Here is a 7238-nt window from a genome sequence, read left to right as displayed (position 1 = left end):
AAACAGCTAGAAATTTCAAATGAAACTAAGATATATCAGACAAAATGAATAATTCATATCATTGTCTCTTCAGCATTATCAGCAGATCGATAATTGCCAAGTAACAAGAGGATATCTTCTGGTTGTTCTGTTTGAATCTGTATCACCTTCTTCTAACCTTGGGAGATAATAATAATAATAAGTAAAAAAAAAGTTCACTTAAAACGTATTATCTTAACAGAGTTGTTATGTTTGATTAAGCATTTAAAGTTTCAAATGTGCAGTTTCTATATGCACCGGCCTGCATCGAAGTGTTCTAAAATTAGAAGGAAGTAACATAACATTTCTTGTTAGAATCACACTACGGGCCCTAGGAAATTGAGTACATACGTATGTCAGTGAACGAAAATCAACTTTTTAATTTTTTTTGTGAATAGACAACTAGATAATGGTGACTTAACTGTTGCTCTGCATATCCCATTGAAATCTATAACACTTCCTACCTTCTATGCAATCGGCACAGTAGCAAAGAAATGTTGGTTGTCTATAATACAAGGATAAGTAGATTTTCTTATTGCAATTATCTCGTCCAAGTTCGTTAATGGAATCAATCCGTTAACATCTTCAGGGGTAATGATTACTATCCATATCCTGTTCAAAATCAATACAATTTCCTAGCTTCTATGCAACCAGCACAGTAGCATAGAAATGTTGGTTGCCTATAATACAAAAGGATAAGTAGCTTTTCTTATTGCAATTATCTCGACCAAGTTCGTTAATGGAGTCAATCCGTTAACATCTTCAGGGGTAATGATTACTATCCATATCCTGTTCAAAATCAATACAATTCCTAGCTTCTATGCAACCAGAACAGTACCATAGAAATGTTGGTTGCCTATAATACAAAAGGATAAGTAGCTTTTCTTATTGCAATTATCTCGACCAAGTTCGTTAATAGAGTCAATCCGTTAACATCTTCAGGGGTAATGATTACTATCCATATCCTGTTCAAAATCAATACAATTCCTAGTTTCTATGCAACCAGCACAGTAGCATAGAAATGTTGGTTGCCTATAACACAAAAGGATAAGTAGCTTTTCTTATTGCAATTATCTCGACCAAGTTCGTTAATGGAGTCAATCCGTTAACATCTTCAGGGGTAATGATTACTATCCATATCCTGTTCAAAATCAATACAATTCCTAGCTTCTATGCAACCAGCACAGTAGCATAGAAATGTTGGTTGCCTATAATACAAAAGGATAATTAGCTTTTCTTATTGCAATTATCTCGACCAAGTTCGTTAATGGAGTCAATCCGTTAACATCTTCAGGGGTAATGATTACTACGCATATCCTGTTCAAAATCAATACAATTCCTAGCTTCTATGCAACCAGCACAGTAGCATAGAAATGTTGGTTGCCTATAATACAAAAGGATAAGTAGCTTTTCTTATTGCAATTATCTCGACCAAGTTCGTTAATGGAGTCAATCCGTTAACATCTTCAGGGGTAATGATTACTACGCATATCCTGTTCAAAATCAATACAATTCCTAGCTTCTATGCAACCAAAACAGTACCATAGAAATGTTGGTTGCCTATAATACAAAAGGATAAGTAGCTTTTCTTATTGCAATTATCTCGACCAAGTTCGTTAATGGAGTCAATCCGTTAACATCTTCAGGGGTAATGATTACTATCCATATCCTGTTCAAAATCAATACAATTTCCTAGCTTCTATGCAACCAGCACAGTAGCATAGAAATGTTGGTTGCCTATAATACAAAAGGATAAGTAGCTTTTCTTATTGCAATTATCTCGACCAAGTTCGTTAATGGAGTCAATCCGTTAACATCTTCAGGGGTAATGATTACTATCCATATCCTGTTCAAAATCAATACAATTTCCTAGCTTCTATGCAACCAGCACAGTAGCATAGAAATGTTGGTTGCCTATAATACAAAAGGATAAGTAGCTTTTCTTATTGCAATTATCTCGACCAAGTTCGTTAATGGAGTCAATCCGTTAACATCTTCAGGGGTAATGATTACTATCCATATCCTGTTCAAAATCAATACAATTCCTAGCTTCTATGCAACCAGCACAGTAGCATAGAAATGTTGGTTGCCTATAATACAAAAGGATAATTAGCTTTTCTTATTGCAATTATCTCGACCAAGTTCGTTAATGGAGTCAATCCGTTAACATCTTCAGGGGTAATGATTACTATCCATATCCTGTTCAAAATCAATACAATTCCTAGCTTCTATGCAACCAGCACAGTAGCATAGAAATGTTGGTTGCCTATAATACAAAAGGATAAGTAGCTTTTCTTATTGCAATTATCTCGACCAAGTTCGTTAATGGAGTCAATCCGTTAATATCTTCAGGGGTAATGATTACTATCCATATCCTGTTCAAAATCAATACAATTCCTAGCTTCTATGCAACCAGCACAGTAGCATAGAAATGTTGGTTGCCTATAATACAAAAGGATAAGTAGCTTTTCTTAGTGCAATTATCTCGACCAAGTTCGTTAATGGAGTCAATCCGTTAACATCTTCAGGGGTAATGATTACTATCCATATCCTGTTCAAAATCAATACAATTCCTAGCTTCTATGCAACCAGCACAGTAGCATAGAAATGTTGGTTGCCTATAATACAAAAGGATAATTAGCTTTTCTTATTGCAATTATCTCGACCAAGTTCGTTAATGGAGTCAATCCGTTAACATCTTCAGGGGTAATGATTACTACGCATATCCTGTTCAAAATCAATACAATTCCTAGCTTCTATGCAACCAGCACAGTAGCATAGAAATGTTGGTTGCCTATAATACAAAAGGATAAGTAGCTTTTCTTATTGCAATTATCTCGACCAAGTTCGTTAATGGAGTCAATCCGTTAACATCTTCAGGGGTAATGATTACTATCCATATCCTGTTCAAAATCAATACAATTCCTAGCTTCTATGCAACCAGCACAGTAGCATAGAAATGTTGGTTGCCTATAATACAAAAGGATAAGTAGCTTTTCTTATTGCAATTATCTCGACCAAGTTCGTTAATGGAGTCAATCCGTTAACATCTTCAGGGGTAATGATTACTATCCATATCCTGTTCAAAATCAATACAATTCCTAGCTTCTATGCAACCAGCACAGTAGCATAGAAATGTTGGTTGCCTATAATACAAAAGGATAAGTAGCTTTTCTTATTGCAATTATCTCGACCAAGTTCGTTAATGGAGTCAATCCGTTAACATCTTCAGGGGTAATGATTACTATCCATATCCTGTTCAAAATCAATACAATTCCTAGCTTCTATGCAACCAGCACAGTAGCATAGAAATGTTGGTTGCCTATAATACAAAAGGATAAGTAGCTTTTCTTATTGCAATTATCTCGACCAAGTTCGTTAATGGAGTCAATCCGTTAACATCTTCAGGGGTAATGATTACTATCCATATCCTGTTCAAAATCAATACAATTTCCTAGCTTCTATGCAACCAGCACAGTAGCATAGAAATGTTGGTTGCCTATAATACAAAAGGATAAGTAGCTTTTCTTATTGCAATTATCTCGACCAAGTTCGTTAATAGAGTCAATCCGTTAACATCTTCAGGAGTAATGATTACTATCCATATCCTGTTCAAAATCAATACAATTCCTAGCTTCTATGCAACCAGAACAGTACCATAGAAATGTTGGTTGCCTATAATACAAAAGGATAAGTAGCTTTTCTTATTGCAATTATCTCGACCAAGTTCGTTAATGGAGTCAATCCGTTAACATCTTCAGGGGTAATGATTACTATCCATATCCTGTTCAAAATCAATACAATTTCCTAGCTTCTATGCAACCAGCACAGTAGCATAGAAATGTTGGTTGCCTATAATACAAAAGGATAAGTAGCTTTTCTTATTGCAATTATCTCGACCAAGTTCGTTAATGGAGTCAATCCGTTAACATCTTCAGGAGTAATGATTACTATCCATATCCTGTTCAAAATCAATACAATTTCCTAGCTTCTATGCAACCAGCACAGTAGCATAGAAATGTTGGTTGCCTATAATACAAAAGGATAAGTAGCTTTTCTTATTGCAATTATCTCGACCAAGTTCGTTAATAGAGTCAATCCGTTAACATCTTCAGGGGTAATGATTACTATCCATATCCTGTTCAAAATCAATACAATTTCCTAGCTTCTATGCAACCAGCACAGTAGCATAGAAATGTTGGTTGCCTATAATACAAAAGGATAAGTAGCTTTTCTTATTGCAATTATCTCGACCAAGTTCGTTAATGGAGTCAATCCGTTAACATCTTCAGGGGTAATGATTACTATCCATATCCTGTTCAAAATCAATACAATTTCCTAGCTTCTATGCAACCAGCACAGTAGCATAGAAATGTTGGTTGCCTATAATACAAAAGGATAAGTAGCTTTTCTTATTGCAATTATCTCGACCAAGTTCGTTAATGGAGTCAATCCGTTAACATCTGCAAGGGTAATGATTACTATCCATATCCTGTTCAAAATCAATACAATTCCTAGCTTCTATGCAACCAGCACAGTAGCATAGAAATGTTGGTTGCCTATAATACAAAAGGATAAGTAGCTTTTCTTATTGCAATTATCTCGACCAAGTTCGTTAATGGAGTCAATCCGTTAACATCTTCAGGGGTAATGATTACTATCCATATCCTGTTCAAAATCAATACAATTCCTAGCTTCTATGCAACCAAAACAGTACCATAGAAATGTTGGTTGCCTATAATACAAAAGGATAAGTAGCTTTTCTTATTGCAATTATCTCGACCAAGTTCGTTAATGGAGTCAATCCGTTAACATCTTCAGGGGTAATGATTACTATCCATATCCTGTTCAAAATCAATACAATTTCCTAGCTTCTATGCAACCAGCACAGTAGCATAGAAATGTTGGTTGCCTATAATACAAAAGGATAAGTAGCTTTTCTTATTGCAATTATCTCGACCAAGTTCGTTAATAGAGTCAATCCGTTAACATCTTCAGGAGTAATGATTACTATCCATATCCTGTTCAAAATCAATACAATTTCCTAGCTTCTATGCAACCAGCACAGTAGCATAGAAATGTTGGTTGCCTATAATACAAAAGGATAAGTAGCTTTTCTTATTGCAATTATCTCGACCAAGTTCGTTAATGGAGTCAATCCGTTAACATCTTCAGGGGTAATGATTACTATCCATATCCTGTTCAAAATCAATACAATTCCTAGCTTCTATGCAACCAGCACAGTAGCATAGAAATGTTGGTTGCCTATAATACAAAAGGATAAGTAGCTTTTCTTATTGCAATTATCTCGACCAAGTTCGTTAATGGAGTCAATCCGTTAACATCTTCAGGGGTAATGATTACTATCCATATCCTGTTCAAAATCAATACAATTCCTAGCTTCTATGCAACCAGCACAGTAGCATAGAAATGTTGGTTGCCTATAATACAAAAGGATAAGTAGCTTTTCTTATTGCAATTATCTCGACCAAGTTCGTTAATGGAGTCAATCCGTTAATATCTTCAGGGGTAATGATTACTATCCATATCCTGTTCAAAATCAATACAATTCCTAGCTTCTATGCAACCAGAACAGTACCATAGAAATGTTGGTTGCCTATAATACAAAAGGATAAGTAGCTTTTCTTATTGCAATTATCTCGACCAAGTTCGTTAATAGAGTCAATCCGTTAACATCTTCAGGGGTAATGATTACTATCCATATCCTGTTCAAAATCAATACAATTCCTAGCTTCTATGCAACCAGCACAGTAGCATAGAAATGTTGGTTGCCTATAATACAAAAGGATAAGTAGCTTTTCTTATTGCAATTATCTCGAGCCGAATTCGTTAATGGAGCCAATCCGATAACATATCCACAAGTAACAATGTCTTTAACTTTGGCTATTCATATCCTATTCATTCCGAAATGTACGTTCCACATAAGGTTAATATGGAAATCTCAAAACATTGAAGAGTTTTGGGTTGCATAACCGTCTAGGCAAACATATGTAGGTATTCTTCATCCTTAATATAAGCTCAAGTCCATTCACTCATGAACGTAGGTATTGCATTATTCTCTCTACGACCTTTATCAGAGTTTATTATGATTTGCACGTAATAGACCTATTTTATCGTCTAAATTCAATAACGTTATTAGTGCATGACGAAAACAGTTTCCATAGATGAAACAAATGTCAATCGATAAATTTGACTGAATAGAACGAAATAAAATTGGTGAGTCTATAGTGATCGCAACGAGTCGTGAAGCTTGACGTAGGTTTACCAATTTCAGTATTCAACAGAACGCGAGGTTGTGTCCCGGTTGTTAACCTCCACCCGTTGAAATTTTGCCAGTATCGTGTCTGGCGCTATACGGAGAATTTCTGCTGAGGGTACAGTGTTGTAGGATTGCCACTAACAAGGTACATTCGCGAAGTGTTCCCTCGGGATTCGTGTAAAATTGATTCCAATGCAAAGTTCTCCGCGGCTTAATGTTTATTGTATTAATTTTAGCGGTTCATACCGGTAATTTGCATATTTATAGGCCTTCATATATCCGGAATTCAATCATACACTACTATAACGCTCGGATACAAAATTGCTTTTAGTGTCTTTAAATGTCACTGGACATGAATGTGGGCATATGCAAAGCAAATTGAATCTAGTACTGCTTCTCTGAAACATATTACTCACCACAGCTGTCATGGTGGATCCGCCATATTGGATTCAACTTTTTTTTTCAAATGTGAATAGGTGCATGTGTTACATCAAATTCATGTACAATTTTCTCGGAAATTCACTGGTGTAGTGAATTTTACCAGCTTGTACTGTTTGGAAGGTATTCCATGTTAAATCTCTCTAGACAGTTCGCGAATAGACATGGCAGAATAATACCAGTTAGGCTTACGTTTTTGATATTGACATAGCAAAACAAATTTCTATACTGAAAAATACTGTAGGTATAAAGAAACTCTTTACAACAGTAGTGTCAATCTTGTTACATTTGTATGAGTGATTGTTATTACTTCCATTGCCTAATGTAAATCCAGATACGACCAGATTTGTATGAAGACCTAGCATTTCCGTATTGACCTCTGTGTGTCTGTATGTATCTACGTTCAGAGAATATTTCGTAAACGATGAATGACTTAAAAGATTACATATGCAGATTTTCTATTTGGTTCAATACTCGTGAAGTCTTTGATATTTAACATGCT

The 7238-nt window shown here is 35.3% G+C and overlaps 1 protein-coding gene across 3 annotated transcripts in view; it reads left to right on the top strand.

Moving 5' to 3' along the window:
• LOC145666980 (pyridine nucleotide-disulfide oxidoreductase domain-containing protein 2-like) overlaps positions 1–7238 on the top strand; it is a 109154-nt gene that overhangs the window by 47311 nt on the left and 54605 nt on the right. The window lies entirely within an intron of this gene.

This window comes from Thermobia domestica, chromosome 12 (assembly GCF_964235325.1).
Source record: "Thermobia domestica chromosome 12, izTheDome1.hap1.1, whole genome shotgun sequence".
Lineage (NCBI taxonomy): Eukaryota > Metazoa > Arthropoda > Insecta > Zygentoma > Lepismatidae > Thermobia > Thermobia domestica.
The sequence above is the reverse complement of the archived record's forward strand: the minus strand, read 5'-3'. Positions and strand labels throughout refer to the sequence as shown.